Here is a 19,924-nt window from a genome sequence, read left to right on the forward strand (position 1 = left end):
TCCTGCAGAAACAGCCCCGCGTCCGGTCGCAGAGAATGTAATGACATTCCCGACGCCTCCGCGGGACAGTGCGGGGTCTCCCGGAGTCCAGCGGGACGGCGCCGACAAGATTGATGCTGCCCAGGCGTCCCTGGGGGGCCGCGGGGCGGGGGCGGCGCTGGCAGCTCTCCCGGGCGCGGGGATCCGGGCGCAGCGACGGAGAGGCCGCGTGGCGCGGCGCCGGCCACGGGCAGCCCCCTTCTCATGTCCTCCTCCCTGTTTTTAAGAGGAGAAAATGGACGCTTCATTTCTTTGGGATCAAGCGTCCTTATGAACGGGAAGCTGTCTTCTGAATATTTAGGGGAACGCGAGCGTCTGGGGTTTTCATTGCTGCTCACCTTCCTCCAGGCCGCCCCCCCCCCCCGCCCCGCAGAGCGGCTGTCGCCCTCCTGCGCCGCAGTCCCCTTTCCAGTGAGCGCGGCTTACAATTCGTGAAGGTCGGGTGAATGACCAGGAAGGGAGAGGCTGCCTTTACAACAAGATTAATACCTGGGCCCAAGGGACATAACATTTTAGTGAAATCTAAATTTGTATAGTTTTCCTGGATGTGCTTTCGACCTCTGTCTTCTTTATAAAAATGTCTAAATAAAACGCCAGTGGCCGTCCCTGGCCATCGCTTCTACCGGCACCATGTGGCCCGGCCTGGGCGCCACTCAGGGTTCGGCGGCCGAGCCAGGCCCTCCTGGGTCCTGTCCCAGCAGCCCCCGTGGAAGGCGCCAAGGCCAGCTGTCTGCGCAGCCTCCGTGTTTCTGGAAAACACACAGGGAGAAACATCTGTCCACGTGGTGTTTTGTCTTGTTTTAAATACACTCCTACGCAACCGGTTCGCTTGTCCCTTCCAGCGGTTGCACCGGAACGTGGTGGTCTTGCTGTGGTGGCGCCTTCTCCCCTCGGGGGCCAGAGGGGCCTGGCCGGCGGGAGCTGGGAGCAGGCCTCCCCGAGGGCTTCCGATTCGGAGCAGGAGGATGCGCCTCTGAGTCCGAGTGACCATGATAGACAGCTGCCGGCCAGCTGTCGCCGATCTTAATTTATGATCCACTTAACCTTTTTCGTTCCTAGCCACAGCTCACGTCCCCTCCCCGGACCGGGACCTCTGCACCCACGTGGCTCGGAGGCAAACACTCAGCGTCATGGTCCCGAGTCCCTGAGGCCGCCGCGGGTTTCCGTGGAGAGTGTTAAGGCCCATGTGTCGGCAGCGAGGGGACCAGGAGGGCCCTCCCGAGCCCCTCGTCCTCCCCGCCCCCCACCCGCCCCACGCCGCTGCGCCCAACCGTCCGTCCGTCCATCCCCTCTGCTCTGTCCCATCTCCTCTGCCTGCTCCCGGTCCTCTGCTGCCCGGTCTCAGGGTCAGGAGAGGGTCTGCGTGCACGCGGTGCCAGCGCAGTGCATTTGCTCTTCTTGCACTTCATCTGGGAGGACTGTGCACTGGCAGGGAGCCTGCGCCCGTCCACCCCGTTTCGCCTGGCGTTACTGTCTTGCGTTACCTTGGCGGCTGGCCCAGCAGCCGGGGAGACTCGCCTGAGAAACCTCCCTCGGATTTCACCGGTTTTCCACTCCTCCTGTTCTGCCACCTCGTCCAGGAGGCTGCCCGGTGTTCATCCGTTGTGGCTCCCTCCCCTCTGGCTCGCAACCATCCCTGCTCTCCTGCCTCTGCGACCTGGACGCGGGGAGGGCCTGGCCGGCCCCCTGCAGCTGCCCCTCCCGAGGCCTGCAGCGCCTTGTGGCCCGGTCGGGGTTCCCGCTCTGCGCCAGGAGAGCACAGGGCGGCGGCCCTCTCGGGCCTCCCAGCCTCGGGCAGGGACGTCCCTGCCCGACTGCTGACGCCAGCTCGGTCACTGGCTCAGGTGGATGCTGTCGTGGTTCTCCAACCGGGAAGGCTCTCTGATCTGTTAAGTGCCTGCGGGGGGGAGGGGCGGGGGCGGCGGCGGCGCTCAGGGGCCCCACGGAGGCCTGGGTTGTCCTGGCTTCTCGGCGCGTGTCCTGCGGCCGCAGGGGCTGTGCACGGCCTTTGCTGCATCCTCGTTTACTAGTTGGAATCCCCCCTGTGGAAGTGGCGTCCTCTGTCCCGTTCGCTTGCTGAGCCAGTGACGTGCCTGCCTGCGTGCGGCCTCAGGGACGCCTGCGTCACAGTCTGGGCTGCAGGTCCGCACGCTCATCGCCTCTGGGCGGCTCCCACGGCTGCGCCTTTGGCCGGGGGAGCCATGTGGCGGCGCCCACGTCTGTGGGCCGCCCCCCACCGTCCGTGTCTGGCACTCGCTCCCTTTCCCGCCCCCCAGTGTCTTCAGGGCTTCTCTCGTGAGTCCCCGCCCCCCCCGGGGGAGCCCCAGCGCCGCCTTCCAGAAGAGTGTCGTTGGAAGCCAGGGCCTGGGCCCTGCCTGAGGCTGCTGGCCAGCGGAGGCGCTGCCCCCGTGGGGGGGTCTGTATACGCGTCCTGGCCTGGGTGGGCGCGCCACGGGGCGGCGTGTGCCTTTTCTGGGTCTGTCGCCTGTATGCTCGTTGAAGACCGAGCCTGTCCAGATGCCTCCAGGTCGGACCCAACACACCCGGTCCTGTCCCAGCCTGCAGCTTCCGGGCTCACGGCCCCCTCGGGGACAGAGACACGGGCGTGCGTCACCTGCTCGCTCGCGCACGCTCACGCGCGGGCTCTTGGACACAGGCTCCGGCAAGCCCACACCACTGTGCTGCGGCCCCAGGGCGGACAGGGGCTGATGGGCTGACGGGCACAGCCCCCTCGCCAGGGAGACTCCGTCCTCCGCCGGCTCGGCGGCCGGGCAGGCAGCTGGGCGGCCCGCAGCCACTTGCAGAGGCGCGGCTGCGGGCCTGGGTGGGCGCGGGCCCTGCCCCTCACGGAGAGGCCCCCGTGTCTTCCGGAAGAAGTGGGCCAGTTAATGAGCGTATTTCTCAAGTATCAAAGTGTGCGTGTTGAGAGGAAATAAAACAGTGAGGGTCCTCTGACGTTATTTTATGTGAAGGAAAATAATTTCCTTTCCTAGCATTCTCTAAATTTAGGGGTTTTTTGTTTTGTTTTTTTAATAACCCATTTCATTTTCATTCTTTTTTTTTGGTTGACTTGCTACTTTTTACCTACATAGGATTCACGGAGTCTTACTTCCCTTTGTTGTAAACAGACGTACTGAAAATTTATTGAATGAACGTGAAATGCTTTTACAAGGCCTGATGCCGTGTATCCGACTCACGCAGAACTGATTCTTAGCAGGGTGATGCTCAACAGTTTGAAGGCGTGGTGTGTCTTTATGGACAGCTGTTGGGTAGGATCTTAGACCTGACTCGTATTTTATGACGTTTTCTGCTGAAATGGGGTTGGCTGGCGGCAAAGGATTAGAACAGTTAGCTGAGGGTAACGGGCAGCTCTCATCAGATGAAGCCTGGAGATCGTGGGCCTGCTCGCGCCTGTCCAGACCCCGTCCAGGGAGCTGGAAGCCTTTCCCGCCGGCACCCGGTCCGCCCCGGTCCGCCCTGTGGTGGCCCCAAGAGGCCATGAGATGAAGCAGCCCCGTGGGCGGGCACCCTGCGCAGACGCTGCTCCTCGGGAGAGCGCCCCGGACCGCGGGGAGGCGTGGGGGTGCTCGTCCCTGCAGAACGGCCGGACCTGTGCTGGCAGATGCAGGGAGGACGGGGGTGCGAGCCTGGCAGGAGTCGGGGCTCTGAGGCCTGTTGGGTGTGCCCTCGAGTGCCCGCCTGCCCCCTGGGCGCTGGGCCCTTGGGCTGGTTGCTTAACGTCTCAGGCCGCCTTCTCATCTCCAAGTGCGTCGCTCCCCCTGGGCTGTGCCGGGGGGAGTAAATGAGGTAATGCCTGGGAAGCGCCTGGCCTGGTGCTAGGCGTATTTAGCCGATACATTTCAGTCCTACCCAGCTAGACCTTTCCACGGCCCTCGTCCCGAGGTCACCTGCGTGGCAGGGCAGAGCGTCCTTCCTCTGGTGGATTTGCTTTCTGACATAAAGGGAAACCAGCAATCCCACGCCCATGGTGGATTTTTGCTAGTGGAAGCTAGTGCAACAAGGGAGGGGCAACGCAGGCGGGCGGCGTGGGGCGCTGTGGCCGCCCTCGTTCCCTGCAGACAGCGCAGCTCGGGTCTGAGGCGGCTCCCCCGCGTGCAGATGCGATTGGGGACCAGGCCAGCTGCCCTCCTAATGGCCTGTGTCACCGTGGTGCTTCCTGTCCCCTATAATTAACTTCGGGAAGACTGATGGGGGGGCCCCAGGGTTCCTCCCTTTCTTCCTGGCTTTCAGATCAAGGGGGGGGGGTGTGTGTGTGTGTGTGTGTGTGTGTGTGTGTGTGTGCGCGCGCGCGCAATACATTTGGGGAAAACAGGAGGACCAGAGGAAGAGGCTGCAGGCCCGTGGTTACCTGCCCAGACACGGCAAAGACAGCGGGTCCGGGTCTTGAGAGCTGCCGTGTCCCCACTGCGCACAGCGGCGTCCCAGTGGCGCGCCTGGTCTGGCGGGGGCGCCTGTTCCCTTTTGGACTCTGCTCCGGGTTTCGTTTACGGTGAAAACGGAGCCGACGAAGATGAATATGGATATTTAGGGTTCTGTAAAGTCACATTTCGTTTAAGTGCAGGACCGTAGCTTACGGTTGAAAGGGAGCTCGGGTAAGGGCTTTGCCCACGCTGCCTGGAGTTTTTCCTTTTTTTTTTTTCCTTTTTTTTTTTTTATTATTCTCCAGCTTCTGCTCTTCAGGTGGGCAGCTATTTTAGTATTATGAAGGATGATGGATGATACCGGAAAGTTTCTTTGGAAGCACTTGTGATATTGAGCAATGCACTCGGGGTCAGCTGCACTTGACTGATGCGTGATTTATCCCCTAGCCCTGCCACTTGCCGAGATAAAGCTGCCGTTTTATCAAAAATGCCAGCCACTGTGATTTAGAATTTATAAACCTCCGTTTTCAAATAATTGTTCTGATTACTTTCTGCCCGGGCAATAAAATGATAAAGGTAATTGCGCACAACTGTGAGACAGCACCAACGCACAATAAAATTAACCCGCATTAGCTCGGCTTGTCGATGGGAAGTATTTATGAAACGCAGTGTTACAGTAAGGGAGGGCGATAGTACAGCTGCAAGGTGAGTTATGGCCTTAGTGTGAGCACTCCCTGAGATTTTTAAAAAAGGCTGTTTCTGTTGGAGATTGTGGTTTTGAAATTAGGTTGAAGGGATTCTTTTAATTGGCAACAGTAACGCGTTTGGAAGGTAGCGGCTCCGGTTGCGCTGTGGGCCCAGCCGCGTCGCCGTCTTGGGGGGCGGTTTCTGGCTTCAGCCTTGCGGGGCTCAGGCAGAAGCGGACACGGGAGTCTGTTGGCCCGGGGGCTGCGCGCGTGGGTCTCTTTCTAGCGGTACCCTTTGTCTGAGCGCTGCAGACTGTAGGATAACGTATTGGACTAAGCCATTTAGATGTCCAAGGTAGAAGATGCTAGGGAATGTTTCCAGTTTCAGGAGGGTCCCGGCGGGCGTTTGGCCTCCGATCCTCCGCGGGTGCCGGGACCTGCGCCTCATGGCCTCCGAGTCCCCAGCCCGTCAGCCGCCGCGCGCCTCTTCCGTGCACGTAGTTGTGTTGCCTTCCCAGGCCTGGCGCGAAATCCGTGGGTGACGTCTACCTACGCAGGCTGTTGAAAAGAGCCGTGAGGTCAGGCCTCGATGCAGGGACGGTGACGGAGAGTGGGCCCGGCGTTCGGAGCAGGAGCACTGGGGCGGGCCGCGCTGGGCAGGCAGGCGTGTGCGCCCGGAGCCCCGTGCCCCCCAGAGCCCCAGGTCGGTTTGCCTAACGTGGCTCATGGTCCCATCGGCGCTGACGTTAGAGCCCCCATTTTTCCAAGACGGCGGGGGGGGCAACTTCTGTGAAGTTCCCGAGACAGTAGGCCCACCTTTCCTGTGAGGCGCGGGGCAGCTGCATTCCTGCAAAACCCCATTTTACCACCGGATAATGTGATAACGCCTTCATTGCGGTGCTGCCTTAGGTTCCGTGTGATCTCAGAGTAGGTTGCAGGGCATTTGAGAGTGTCGCAGGGTCCAGGACGGTCCCACACACTCCAGAAGGTTCTGCCCCCCGATCCTGTCCTGTATGTGGCCGTGGCACCCACAGTCATCGTGACAGACAGGGACGTCTCCACGTTGCCCGCACCCGCAGCGGGAATGGCCGCGGAGGACTCAGCCGGGGTGCGATTCAGCCGGGAGCGTCCCGTGTCTGGGCAGGTGCCGTGGCAGCGGCCTGCGGGCTCTGAGCGCCAGGCGGCCCTCGCCCTCCTGCTCAGCGTGGCCCTCCTGTGGGGGCACCCGCCCAGGCCCCCCATCCCCAGTGCTCTCCAGGCCTCGGCTGGTCCCCTGGCTGCTCCACGTCGCCTGCCGGTCCAGCCACCTAGTCATGTTTCTGGAGTGACGTGGCTCACGTTCTTTGTCAGTGTCTCCGGCTCTCCAGTTCCTCCACTTACAAGCACCTCCTTCATCAGCCCTTTCTGAACGCCTGCCTGTCCTTCAAAGCTCTTCCTTCCATAACGACTTTCTTGGCCCTTGAATAGGGATGTCTTGACTTGTGGGGGATCCTCTCTGAACATATTTTCTCTGGGTCCTTTTTCGGGTGAGGGAGTAAATAGTTGCAGAGTGGGCCCAGGAGCCAGAGGGAATCAGGATTTGGGTCTCAGCACAGGAGCCGTGTGTCCTTGACCGGGGGCATAAGACCCCCACAAGCCCCAGCCTCCCTGTGTCTGAAGCGGGTTTGAATCCCGTGGTGCTTGCGGGTTACGGCGTGGCCTGGGGGAGCCAGCAGAGTCGGGGGAGGGAGACCACGCATGGCCAGTGGTTGAGCCGTGGTGCAGATCCCCCCTCCCCCCAGCCGGCTTCGCTGCGCCCTGGCCCCTGCACAGTCCACGCCACCCTTGGGTGCAGGTTCCCGGTGGAGGGGCCCTTGGGCGCCAGTGGGACACCTGTAGGCAGCCTCGTCAGAGGGCAGTGGGGGGAGGGGTCCGGGGATGCGGGGCCTGTCTGGCCAGAGCCTTGACCGGCACTGCCCACGGGGAGGAGGCCACCTGTCCAGCTGTCGGGGCCGCCCCGGGGCCTCCTGCTGCGGCGGGTCCTCGGTCCCGACTGGGGTTCCTGCTGAGGGGTCACGTGGAAGCCTGGGCCCAGGCCTCCCTGGGCTCTGGGGTCCCGGGAGCCGGCGAGGGGAAGCGCAGCTGTACCTGTGCGGCCGGGCGGCGGGGAGCTCGCTCGCGGGGGCCCGGGGAGCGGCCACAGTGACAGCGCTTTGCGGGCCCCTTTCCGTCGCCCGGCCCCTGCCCTGCTTCCGTCTGCTCTGCTCTTTGTGAGGGTTTTGATTGTACTCATTACGTGTGAGACGGAGAAACCTTTCAGTCCCCCAAATAAATACGGATCTGCTTTCCCTACATTCTCCCATCACGTTTCAGCACCAGGAGACGGCGGGGAGCTTCTCCCTTACCCCGGCGCAGGCCTCAGGGTCTGAACCAGGGACGAGGCCTTCACCAAACTGCCAGGTCCGCGGTGGTGAATTAACTACTTTGCAGGGTGCCGACACCGCTCTCCCTTGAAGCTTTTGGTTTTGGGGAGTCTGTGTTTCCTTTTCCCCTGGGAGGGCCCCTCGCTTGCAGGAGCCTGTGGAGGAGCCCAGGGGCATGTCTCAGCGGTGCTGAGCTCTCCGGCGTAGAACAGATGGTTATTTTGGAAAAATTAAATACACCTCTCAGGCCAGTTGGCTCATCGGATTGAAGAAAAGCAAAGGCAGTATTTTCTGTCATGAAGAAGGCTCGTGGGTGTGGCTGATTATTTCAAAGACCGAGTCAGTGCAGTACAATCAGTGAAGTTAGGCCACGTGGCCAGTGATTTCAGAAGCGGCCGCGGACGTGGAGAGGCCTCGCGTGGACAGCGGAGGCCGCTGTCTGATCACCTGGAAGCGGAGTCCTTGTCCGTCCTTGGCTTTGCAAGGGTTCCGTTTGCTTCCTCGGGGCTGGAGTTCTCGCTTTGCCTCTGCGGGATGTTTACTGTTGCTACCTTGACGTGTCCGGAACACGCCGGTTGCTGTACGCTGCGGGATGAAGGTCACTCTTGGCGATGGTTGAATTCTTACTGCGTCCCCACGGCGGGCGGGCTGCTGCTCCGCTGGCCCCGGCGGCGACCCTGCCCCCGCGCCCTCTGTGCAGCCCACGGCCTGGAGCCTCGCGCGCCCGCACGCCCTCGTTGGCTCTGCCTCTTTTTGTTTGCCCGGCACCTTCCTGTTGCTTCTGTCGAAGAAGTTCTGTTTCACCAAGTAGAAAACATTTTACATAACAGGAGTTAATTATTTCAGTGCTGAGTTGTTTACAACGGGGAGTGTGACTGAATCGTCCGCCAACACCCTGCAGGTGTGCCGTGCTGTGCTTCCCGCTTATCCAGAGGTGACCAGAAAAGTGACTCTACTCTGCCAGGCAATTTATTTCTCTGTCATTTGTTTAGCTCTTCCTGGGATATGTATGACTCTGGAATATAAAGTTTCTCGGTTCATTGAAATCCCTACCTATAATCTTTAATTTTTTAAAAAAGTCTAAGTTGTAAGAGCTGGAAAGCATCTCCGGTCTGCCGGCTTTGACGAGAGCGGGACACCGAATCGCCCCCAGCGCCCGCCGAGGAAGAAGGGCAGAGGCCCGGGCGCACCCGGGCCGGACCGGACCGGACCGCACGCCCTCCCGGATGACAGGCAGCACCGTGGGGCTCAGCATCGGGCGGGCGGCCGAGGCCCTGCCAGCCGCTCCGTGCCCGCACTGACGGCGGGAGTGCACAGGCCCCCCCAACCCCAGGCCCCGGGGCTGGGGGCCAGCCCGGGGAGCCCCGCCAGCACCCTGCGCTTCTGCCCGGGAGCGCCTGCACCGTCTCCTTGGAAGGCTGCAGGGACCTGTGGGGTCCGCGAAGAAAAGGAAGCCCTGATATTATGTGCCACAAAAGGATTCCTTGGAGAATACTTACTGGGTATTCACAGAGGCCAAAATGTAGTGCAGCTGTCAGGAAAACGTGGTTGTGCAGACGACCCTGTGTCCCGGGCAAGACCCTGGACTGGACGTGTGAGAGCGGGTGGGACAAAGGCTGGACAGCATCCTGCAGGCTCGGTCCTGCCCTGCGCCCTTCTCCGCGGTGCTGGCTGTGGGCCCGGGGGCTGCTCCTGGGCCCTCTGCCGGGCAGGGGCGGGGCAGTGTTCTGGGCCTCGCTGTGGTGCCCAGGTGGCCTGAGACCCCCGGGCACCTGCTGTGGGAGCAGCGCAGCGAGGGCCTGGGCGCACGCTTTGGGGAAGCGCTTCCACAGGTGAAAAGCACCCAGGGAACCGGGTGTCTCGGGGCAGGCACAGGGCTGCAGGTGTGAGGATGGAGGGTGCTGGGTACAGCGGGAACGGGGCCGGCGGCTGAAGCGCTGCCGTGGGTCGGACGCTTGCTGCATCTTCAGTTAGAGGAGTGACTGTATGGACCCGTGTCGGCCGTGTGCCAGGGAAGAACTTAAGAGGCTCACAGAAACGGACATGCTTCTGAAAATGCAGGATACGTAAGAAATGGATGAGGGTCAAGATGAACTGCAAAGTGGCCGTGATAGGAGAGTCACCGGGACGTGAAGGCCAGCACAGCGGGCGGAACAATGTTCTAGTGACCGTGCGCGGCATCGGGAGGGTGCGAGGGGTATCGGGACGCGCACTAGGCCAGCTGTGTCACGTCTGACCACCGGGCTGTGCACCTGGAACTCAGGTAAGGATGTGTGTCGACTGTCATTGACAAATGAATATGATTTAAAAACAAATTGTTGAGGGAATTATGCACAGGAAAGAAGGGCTGGGAAATAAATAAAGCTGGTATACCAAATTGGGCCCACATTTCCTGCAAATTGGCTCAAAACAGGCACGGGACGGAGCTGTGGGCTGCCTGGTGGCCAGAGCTTCGATGGGTCCAGGTCCGCCGACTCAGGCTTTGGCTTGACCGACAGAACCACACTCACCGCCCCCAGACCTCAGCGTGAGGCGGAGACCTTCCAGGAGACAGTGGGGGTGGGGCCCAGCATAGGCGCCGGCCAGCAGACGCCCTCGACAGTTCGTGGGCGGCCCGGGGCCCCCCGGATGGGACCAGTGGCCAGAGCGGGGCTGTTCACAACAGGCAAACGTGGGAGGTGGCCTAATAGCAGTCCGTCATGCAGTGGAACAGAGTTCAGCCTTTACAGGAAGGAAATTCGGACTCTAAGCTGAGGATGGACCTTTCGACTTTATGCTGGTCAAATAGCCCAGTCACAAAGGGGCGGGTACTAGGTGATTTCACGTGTACGCAGTACCTACGGTGCCATGTTTCAAGAGGCAGAAAGGATTGGGTTGGCCAAAAAAATCCACTACATTTTTCCCATGAAGTAAGACACATTTTTCATTTTCACGAATAACTATCGACGTGCAGATCTTGAGGATGTTGGCCGTCTCCCGCTGTTGGCCTCTAGTGGGCAGAGGCCAGGGGCGCTGCTGAACACCTTCCAGTGAGTAAGGCAGCCCTGCAGCAAAGAGCTCTTTGGCCAAAATGTCCATAGTGTCAAGAAACGTTGCAAACCACTTTTGACGCATTCGATCCGCGACAGCCCCTTCTCCGTGCGCGGCACCAACCATTTCCCGCATTTCAGTGGCGTTTCCGCCTGCCTCGAAGTCCTGCGCAGCCGAGAGTGCGGTGTGGTCCCTTCCATTTTCAGTGTTCCAGTGGCTGCACAAGAATTCACCAGTTTCGGTGAGTTCTTTTTTTTTTTTTAAACGCGTGCTTCGATGACCGCTGTCACAGGACAGCCTAACAGAGCGGGTTGCAAATGGGTTGAAGACAACTGAGCGCTGCTGGAGTGACGCACGCTCGGAAAAGCGCGGCGGGCTTTGTGGCCCGCCCGGACGGACGGCGGTGCAGGGGCCGGCGCCAGCGGACGGGGAGCGAGTGCTGAGGGGCGGGGCTTCCGGTGGGGGTGGCAGGACAGTCGTGCGTGGGGGTGGGGGTGGGGTCACAGGATGTCTGCATGCGTTTGACAGCGCTGACTGGTGACCTCGTAAAACGGCCAATGTCGTACGCATTTTACCACAACAAAAAGAAGTACGTTGGGTACCTTGCCAACCAAGGACCGTATGGGATGTTGTATCTAATGCCTCCGGCCTCTGGCTGGGCCGGGCCCCGCCCGGGCCTCCTGCTCCGCCCCTTAGAAGCCACCCCTGGGTAGGGGCCGAGGAGCACAGCACTGTCGGGGAGCGAGGGAGGGACGGCTGCCGGCGGGGCGGGGAGGGGGTGGTCTTCAGACCCTCGGGGACCACGAAAGCGGGTCTGGGACCATCCTGGCCTTGGTGTTCAGTGCAGGAAAGGGACTGTCCTGGCTTTCAGAAGGACATCGTCAGACAAGGAGCAGTGGCGATCGGTGTTTTAGCAGGACTCTCATCCATGCTTCGGGAATGCGTGTGTGTCTGTCCTGCCTCCTGGACAGACGCGCTGGACTCCGCCCCGCAGGTCCCGGTGCCCTGTGTGCACCTGTGTGTCCTGGATGCGGCGAGTGTCCCACAGACACGGGAGGGGGCGGCGTCCCCGGCAGAGACTCCAGAAAGAGATTCGGTGTTAGTTTCCTCGCTCGTCGGTGAGGCCCTTCGTCTTAAAAGTGCTTTCGCCCTGTGACAGCCTGGACGGGTCTCCTGGCCCCGGGAGTGCGCGTCACAGGTCCGCGAGATTTTTGTCTGTGATGCTGTGTGAAGAAGCCATTCTGCTGTGGTTCAGACGAAACGTGCCCGTTAAGTGTTGTGGCCGCATTTTCGGAGTCCTGCGCTTGCGTCAGCATCTGAAGTACGCTGCGGAGGCTTTCCTCGCGGAAGCGGGGCCGTTGGAGACAGAGGCGATGACGTCGATCGGTCATTCGAACGAAGGTGGGGCGCAGCTCGCATCGGGTTGTGCGGTGACCCTTGTCGCCAAGGAAAACGTTCGCCCAGCGCACTCCGTCATTGTGTCGTCAGCGGGTAAAGTGGTTATGAGCCGGCCTTCGCTCTTACTGCAGCATAGATTCTGTGTGTGAGGATGGGTCTTACGGGTGCCTCCGCCGTGCACATAACAAGGACCTCAAATCAAATAACTTGAGCAAAAATTTTTCTATATTAGACATTGAATTTTCACTTAATCTGATGCCGTCATCCTCTCTCAAACACAGCGGGTCCCCGTCCCCAGAGCAGGCTCGCCCTGTGCCCAGCCCGTAGCCCTGGGTGGGCCCTGGTGGGCGCGGCACAGAATTTCCTGAGCCCCTCAGGTCCTGGGGTGCTGCCGACTCCCACTGTCCCCCGCAGCTGGCGGCCCCAGCGGGGGACGGGGTTGCGCCTGCCCCTCTCTGTTGCCAGCGCTTGCAGGGTCTGGGGGACAGAGAGCCGGGACAGCTGAGCCCCAGAGGAGCGGAGGGGGCGCAGAGACGGGTGCTGACGAACGTCCCGCCGCATCCCCGCGTTCCGGCATGAGGCGGCCTGCCGTTGTCTGTGAGAGGGCACGCGCGGCCCGGCTGCTTCCTGCACGTGCACTGAAACCAGGGCGGGCGGGGCACAGGTGATCTGTGCAGGGCAGGACGCACATTGCCGGTGGCGGGGGGTGCGTGGCCTGAGTTGTCCACGGTGGGCACCGAGGCGGGGCCTTGTTCAGAGGGCACCGACGGGCGGCCGGGGTTCTGGCACCATGGCCTGGCTTGTCCGGAGACGCCCACGCCAGTGCGGGCGCCCTCCCCGAGCCTCCCACCGAAGGGACGCCCCGTCCGCCTTCACGGCTGGGCGGGCGTCCCGTGCTGAGCCCCCACCCCGGGCCCGCTCTGGCTCCGTGCCCCGGTCCCAGCCCCAGGGAATGGGAGCGCCGGCCCCATCCCCTGGCAGCATCTCACCGTGGGCACGATGTGTGGAATCCTGCCGGCCGTGTCCCTGGGCCCGGCGTGGACTGAAGGCCCACGGCGCCTGTGGGGCCTGGCTCACGCGCCTGCCTGTCGAGGGGTGCGGGTCTCTGAGTGGTGGCGGCCCATCGCCCGCTGCGGCCCTTCCGACCGGCAGGTCGCCTGGGCCCGAGATCCCGGACGATGATGTCATGCTTCGGCAAGCCCGGCCCCTGTAAATTATGTGTTAACTGGGCTCATTAAGACTCTGAGACGACAGGGCTGTCTGTGAGGGGAAGGACCTGTCCCCTTCTCCAGAGGAATAATTAGTTCTTAGAGTATATGGTTTTGAAGAATTCAGTATAAGATGGAGGACTGGTATTTTATTCTTGCATTTATTAGTATTTAATCAAACGGGAAGTGCACTTTCAGTCTGGAAATCTTGGCTTCAGCCACAGGATTCGATTGAATTATTGTTTAAAGAGTAAAAGGTATAGAATTATATGTTCAAGTTATCAAGCCACTGATAGGTTCTGGGCAGAAGGCAACTAATTTGGAACATAAAACTTCCTGCCGTGCTCGCTAATCGCTCAGAGGTGGCACAGCTCTCGTGGCCGCTGGGCCTGGCCGTGGGGACGGCGCCTGTCCCTCCACGCGCCTCGCGCCACCACGGCCCGCACGCGCCGGCTGCCCAACGTGCCTGGTCGGCGAGGACACCCTGTCGTAAACGGCGCCGCGCGTCTCCCCGAGAAGCCTCCGTGGGGCGGCGTGAAACTCCTTCTTAGGGACCGGAGGGCTTCCTGCCGCCCCGGACGTGGGGCCGGTGACCACGCAGGCGTCCGGTGCCTTGTCTGCAGAGGGCCCTGTCTCCTCCCCTCTTCCCCGCACTGGCGTGCGTGGGACCCTGAGGCTGGGAATGGTTAAAAGGGAAAAGCGCAGACCTGCACGGAGGGTTCTGGAAGGGCAGTTGCTCGACAGGCACGTGTGCCCGGCGAGCTGCGAGGGGAGGAGGAGGAGGAGGGCGACAAGTCTGACTCCGGGTTTCCTGCTTTTCATCCAGCGGGAACCCGGCCTCTGGCGCCAGCTGCTTAATTTGAACATTAAACGCCGTTCATGTTAAAAGGGAGATGAAACGAAATTCACTTCATTTTTTCAGAGGTCTCCAAATAGGCATGAAAAATCCATTTTTTTCTGCCACCAATTAATGTCAGCGCGCTTGTGGCTTTGGGTGGCTGCCGTCCGATGAGGCAGGAGCTGGCTCGGCGGCTCTGCGCAGCCGGGCCGTGGGGGGTGGTGCGTGCTCCTGAGAGGCGGGGGCAGGGCGCTGACCCTCGGGGTCCTGAACGCGGCCTGTGGGGTGCGGCGAGAGCCCGGTCAGCGGCCAGGCCTGCAGGTCCAGCTCTGCCGAGGCAGCGGGCTGCGAGGACCTGCAGTTTCACATGGTGTGAACACGTCTTCCACGGCTGTTGGCAGAGGCTCGGCAGCCAGGCTCTGGGAACCTAAGGAGGTCACATGCTGAGACCCTCTTGCCCCAGGGTCTCAGCATGTGACCTGACTGCCCCTCCCTTCCCTCTCCCCAGAAAACACCCACCCACTCTCCTACGCCTGCACCTCCTCCAGGAAGCCTTCCTGGACTCCTCAGGTCGTCAGACCCAAGCCCCCACCCCCAGCTATGGCCTTGCATTACCCTGGAGCTCCCCTGGAATGTCACCGAACGATTCGCGTGATTCGCTTGTTCACGCAGCCAGTGCTCACTGAGCACATGCGGTGCTCCGGCTGCGATCCTAGTGCGGGCGCGTGGCAGCGGGTCAGTCAGGCTGCTGCAGCCCGGGAACAGGAGGGGGCGTGAGCACCCGGGGCCGCTCCTCCCCCGCCCCCAGCGGCGTCCAGCGGCGCACGGCACGGGTGGCTCCCAGCGTCAGGGCCGGCACGCCGCCTCGGCCAGGCGGTCTGCCCCTCGTCCAGAGCCTGGGGCCTCTCAGGCAGGAAGCCAGGCTCAGGGCCGGTCTCGCAGGCGTCTGCCTGCGCTTCCCGGGCCGCGCCGCCTGACCCCGGGCCCCTGCTTCGCGCCCAGCTCACCGCAGCCGGCCTCGCACCTGTGTCTTTTCCCGCCGGCATCTGATCGTCACTCAGGTCTTCATGGACGTCATTTTCTCTGAGGATCCTCCTCTGCTCTCGTCTCCCCCAAAGTGTGGCCCTGCCCCCCGGCAGCGGCTGCCCGCGCCCCGCTGGGCCTCCACCGGGAGCCTGCCTGGCCCTGCACTCGGTGCACAGGCTGAGCCGATGCCTTCAAGGCCTTCTCCCTCCGTGGCTGATCCGTGGGGTCGGCTCAGGGCTGGCTCTGGGTGTCGGCAGCTGAGGAGCCCTGCAGGGCTTGGTCCCCGGAGTGGGGCACGGTGCAGTGTCGGGGATCGGGGGCCGGGGCCTCTGTACGCACACGGCTCAGGATTCCGGCGCCGCTCTGTGTCGCCAGTGCCCGCGGCCAGCCCGCGAGTGCCTGGCTTTGCTGCCTTCCCGGCAGCGCCCTGCAGCCTGTGCCGGGACGTGCTCCCTCCCCAGGGTGTGCACCTGCTGGGGAACCCCAGGCGCCTGCTCCCCCTCTTCGGCCCCTGCAGGGCGCCCCGCCCCTCAGCAGCCCACCGTCTCCCAGGCACGTGTGAGGGATGCGCCTGCCGCTGCAGCCTGGGCCTCGGACAGCAGGCCTGCGCTCCCGCCCAGGGCCATGTCTGTGGCGCAGTTGGAGTCAGCGTTCAGCTCACCTCACTCTTGCCTGTGGAAGGACACCCTGCTGCCCGCGGGAAAGAACTTTGTGCGCGGGTTTCTGTGGACTCTCCCAGTCCGCTTCTGTCGGGGTTGAGAGAAACTCCGTTACAATTGCTGCTTTGCTTTGCTGCTGCTTGTTTTGATTGGCAGAGCGGCCAGTGGGCTGTGGGGCATTGCCTTTGACCAGTGAGGCTGCGGCTAATGGGCCCGGAAACCCAAGGGTGCTGGTGAGAGCCTGGCCCAGCCTGGCCCAGCCTGCAGGAGCTGGGCCTGGGTCCCAGGGAACCCTCCCATCGGGGAAGCTGAAGTGGGTTTGATTATAATTTTGCTGAACCCAGAAAGGGTTAGGAGCCAGTGATGGACGCTTGTTCGGAAGGCAGATCTGGGACTTGTCCATGGTTCCGGTTGTGAGCCAGTGGCCCGTTTTTGGTTCTTGGTATGACGTGGACGGAGCCGCCCTCCCTTTGTGACTGACTTGGGGTGGCCTTGGCTTTGGTGGCCGTGCAGGCCCGTGGAGCTGGCCTTGCTGTGACGACGGCAGCCTGACTCCGGCGGGCGCGCAAACCGGGCGGAGCGGGGACGGCGCCGTGTTGCTGGGCAGGACAGGCTCAGCGGTGGGCCGGCCGAGCTCGGGCTCAGACGTGCGGTGCTGGCATGCTGGGCGCCGCGTGGTTGAGAGACGGCCGTTCCAGCCCGGGCCACTCCAGGACTAGCTGGTAGCCCCTCTCTGCTGCGTTCCAGGCGACAGCCACCGAGTTCAGCCAGTCCTGCGAGGGGTCGGACCCTGGCCACCGGACACGTGGGCGGAGTCCACAGGTGGACCCCGGTGCCCGCGTCCTCAGTCACGCCCATCACCCTGCCCCTCCTGCTCCTGGCCCCTCCTCTGCACCCTCGGGTGCGTCCCCCTGGCCGACCCCCTGGCTGACCGCAGGCCGGGTGGGCGTTGGGTGTGTCCTGCGGGAGGGCCTGTCCGCCTGGCCCTCCGCAGAGCAGCCTTGGGAGGTCGGAGGGGTCTGTGTGGCTACTACGCCTACTGCATTGATGAGGAAATCGAGGCCGGCGAAGGGGAGTGGACAGAAGGTTCACTTTCTCTCCCGCCGGGGTGGGTGCGGCCTCCGCGCCTGCCGCAGGGCGGGGCCCCGTCCTCCTTCGGGGCGTGTGGGCAAAGCCTCCTCTCCTGGCAGCCAGCCCTCTGCCCTGCCACTCAGCACAGGCGTGCGCCCACCCGCCCGGCCCCCGAGCCAGCTCCGGGTTCCCGCCTGGGCCTTGAATCAGACGCAAGTGACAGGGCGGCCGGGCAGCAGGGAACTGACGGTGGCTGTGACATCCTGTTTCCGGGGCAACGGTGGCAGCAGCGGCAGCTGCGTGCCTGCAGTGCCCGGCCGTCCCCGCAGATGTTTCCTGAGGCCCGGTTTTGGCCGCGCTTGGACCGGCGCCAGCCGCGGTTCTTGCAGCTTTCGGAGCCGGCTTCCCCGGCCTTCCCAGAAGTTCTGAGAGTTATGGGCCAGCCTTTCAGTAAATGGCTTTTGTGCTTAAATTAGCTGGTCCCAGCTTGAGGCCCGCCGTGCGGAGCCCCGCCTGAGGTGGGCTTGCAGCTCGTCGGGCTCCAGATCTGGGGCCCGAGCCAGGTCTCCTGAGCTGGGAAACGGCCAGGGACTGGCGGGGCCGGCGCTGCTGGGCGGGGCCTGGCGGCAGGCACGGTTCATGGGGGCGCGTCTGCGAAGCCGGGCAGATGCGCTTCAGCTGGTTTCGCTGCGAGACCGTGCAGCTTTCACACGTGGGCACATGGGCACGCGGGCAGCGTGTTCCCAGGACTGACGGCATGTCCAGGCCACCCCGGGGCCCCAAAACCCGCGTCTGGGTGCTCCCCTGGGAGCGCGCTTTGACAAACGGAGAGCTGGGCCCTCGCCCTGGGTGGGGGACACACGGGGCAGCCGTGGGTGTGCGACACGTCTGACTTCAGTGGGAAGTCAGTGCCTTGAGGGGTCAGACTCCTGCCCCAGCACCTGCTGCAGTTCCGGAGGATGGGAGGTGTCCCAGATGTGCGGGGCGTGCGGGGTGGGCGGGCAGCTGCTGAGTCTGGCTCCAGCAAGTGGGGAGAGTCTCCAGGGAGCTGGGAGGAGGGTGGCCATCTGCTTTTGAAGAACGATCAGATTTCTATGCTGTTGGAGGAGATTCTGCAGAGGAGAGGAGAGCGCCCTGGGTGACATGGTTGAGAGGCCAAGGTCCCTTGGTTCAAGTGACAACGGGCTGGGGCACCTAACCCCAGGCCTTCCCAGGTGCCGGGTCTTCACACGCCTTCCGGCTGGTGAGCTCAGGGGGTCCAAGTGCCAGGCTGTGGGTGGGACCTCGGAGCCTGCTGCTGTCGTGGCGGGGGGCTCTCTTGGAAGCTTGGTCTCTGTTCCATAGGCCATGTGTGCGCCCCGCCCGGAAGGCGGGACCTCAGAGGCTTGGTAGTCAGGGTGCCTCTCACGTCAGGGAGCGTCTGAGAACGTTTCCCACCAGACCCAGGGTGTGCCCCTGGGACCTGGAGAGAGACCCAGTTCAGACCCTGTCTGTTGGGTGGACGGGGCGGCTCTGGAGCCAGCAGCGTCGGATGGCACCTCGGGGTACCACTTACGCACGGCAGGTTTGGGGAACACTGCTTGACCTGCGAGGGCGTGGGTGGGGCGGTCGGCTGCAGCCGGCGGGGGCGGAGGGGTAGCGTCAGGAGCAGGGGGGAGGCACAGGGGACGGGCACCTGGCAGCAGGCCTGAGGGGTGATGAGGGGTCCCTGGAAAGCGGACGCAGGGCCCCATGGTGTGGGCCAGACGGGCAGGGACAGGACAGTCCACTGGAGGGGACCGTGGTGACAAAGCTGAGGAATTCGAGGCCATGTGGCCTGAGGGTGCCCGAGGACTCGGGGTGGCTGGCTGGGGACGCGACCGGAAGGGCGGTGCCTGGACCTTCCAGGGCTTGGCCGACCTTCCCTGCAGAGGCCGCGTGATCGTGTTTCAGGGCCACGCTGTCCCCGCCGTAGGCAGGGGTCTGCCACGGCCGAGGAGCCCCCGGCTGCAGGTGCTGAGCCTCCCGGAGCCGGCTGGCAAGCGGGCTCAGCCTGTGCGCTGCGGGGTGCTGCGTGCCGGGGCCCCTCCTGCGGTCGGCAGCGGGCGTGTTCTTGGATGGGGCGGTGGGGAGGCCCAGGTGTGCTGAGGGGCCCACATGCCCTTCCTCATGCAGGCGAGAGGTGGGGAGTCTCGTGGAAGGCAACGTGGCCAAGAGGGCGAGCCGCAGTGCAGGTGTGTGCGGGGCGGGGCGGGGTCCCGGGGTCCACCTGCCTCAGGCGGGGGCAGGGCGGGCGGGGCGAGGGCCTCACTGAGTCACTCCGTCGGGGTGGGACTGTGCAGGGTGACAGGGCAAGGCTCTTTGAGGTGCCTCCAGGACAAAGACGTAGAGATGGGGACCGGGGTGGGGCCGGCAGCTGCTGGTCAGGCACGTGGGGCCCTGGTGGGCGGGCGGCCGGCCCAGCTGTATCAGCTTATCCTGCGTGGCTGGGGCGGTTGGAGGCGGGACTCTGCGAAGCGCGGACCTGGATAAGGACGGACGCCGGCGCCCGTGCGCGAGGAGAGCGCGGGCAGCGTTCTCGCGCGAGTCACTGGCTTCTCGCCTGCCCGGAGTTGTAGTGGTTCTCATGAAACAGGAACTTGCCTAAACTCCCTCCTGGCTTCTCCCTGCTTTAGTGCATCTGTGCTGCTTTTTAAGCCTTCCTTTCGTCTGTCAAAGGTAACACCTATCCAAGCTAACATGGAGGGCGCGGCGGGATTGTTTTCACGCGTGTGTGCGTTGGCTTGAATGTAAGTGTCTCTCGGAGCTTTCCAATGTGGGAACTTTATTCCGAGGGCTGCACTTCCAGCCTCCTCCTGACACAGGTGCCGCGGGGCGCGTGCTGGGTGGATGCTCCCCCCGCGTCTGCCGTCCCTGGGTTATACGTGTCAAACATGCGCCTGTGCAGGTACCTGCTCGGTCTCCAGTTACTGTTCATGAGCCTCCCGCCTGGGAACCGTCCTCTTACTTTAGTGAAGTGAGGAGAGTTGGTTTGAGGGGTTTTTCCAAGGAAAGGCCGCCTTCCTGCCCCCAGGGGTGACCCCCAGATGGGGAGGGGGAGGGGGCGTGTGCCGCTGGCCGCTGCTCCCGCGGCCATGGCAATTTTCTGTCCTCAAAGCAGCTGCTGTGAGGGTGACACACAATATGAGCAAACCCCCCACATGGGG

Source organism: Pteronotus mesoamericanus, unplaced genomic scaffold (genome assembly GCF_021234165.1).
Source record: "Pteronotus mesoamericanus isolate MK-2021 breed Mesoamerican mustached bat unplaced genomic scaffold, CSHL_Meso_final contig_657, whole genome shotgun sequence".
Classification (NCBI taxonomy): Eukaryota; Metazoa; Chordata; class Mammalia; order Chiroptera; family Mormoopidae; genus Pteronotus; species Pteronotus mesoamericanus.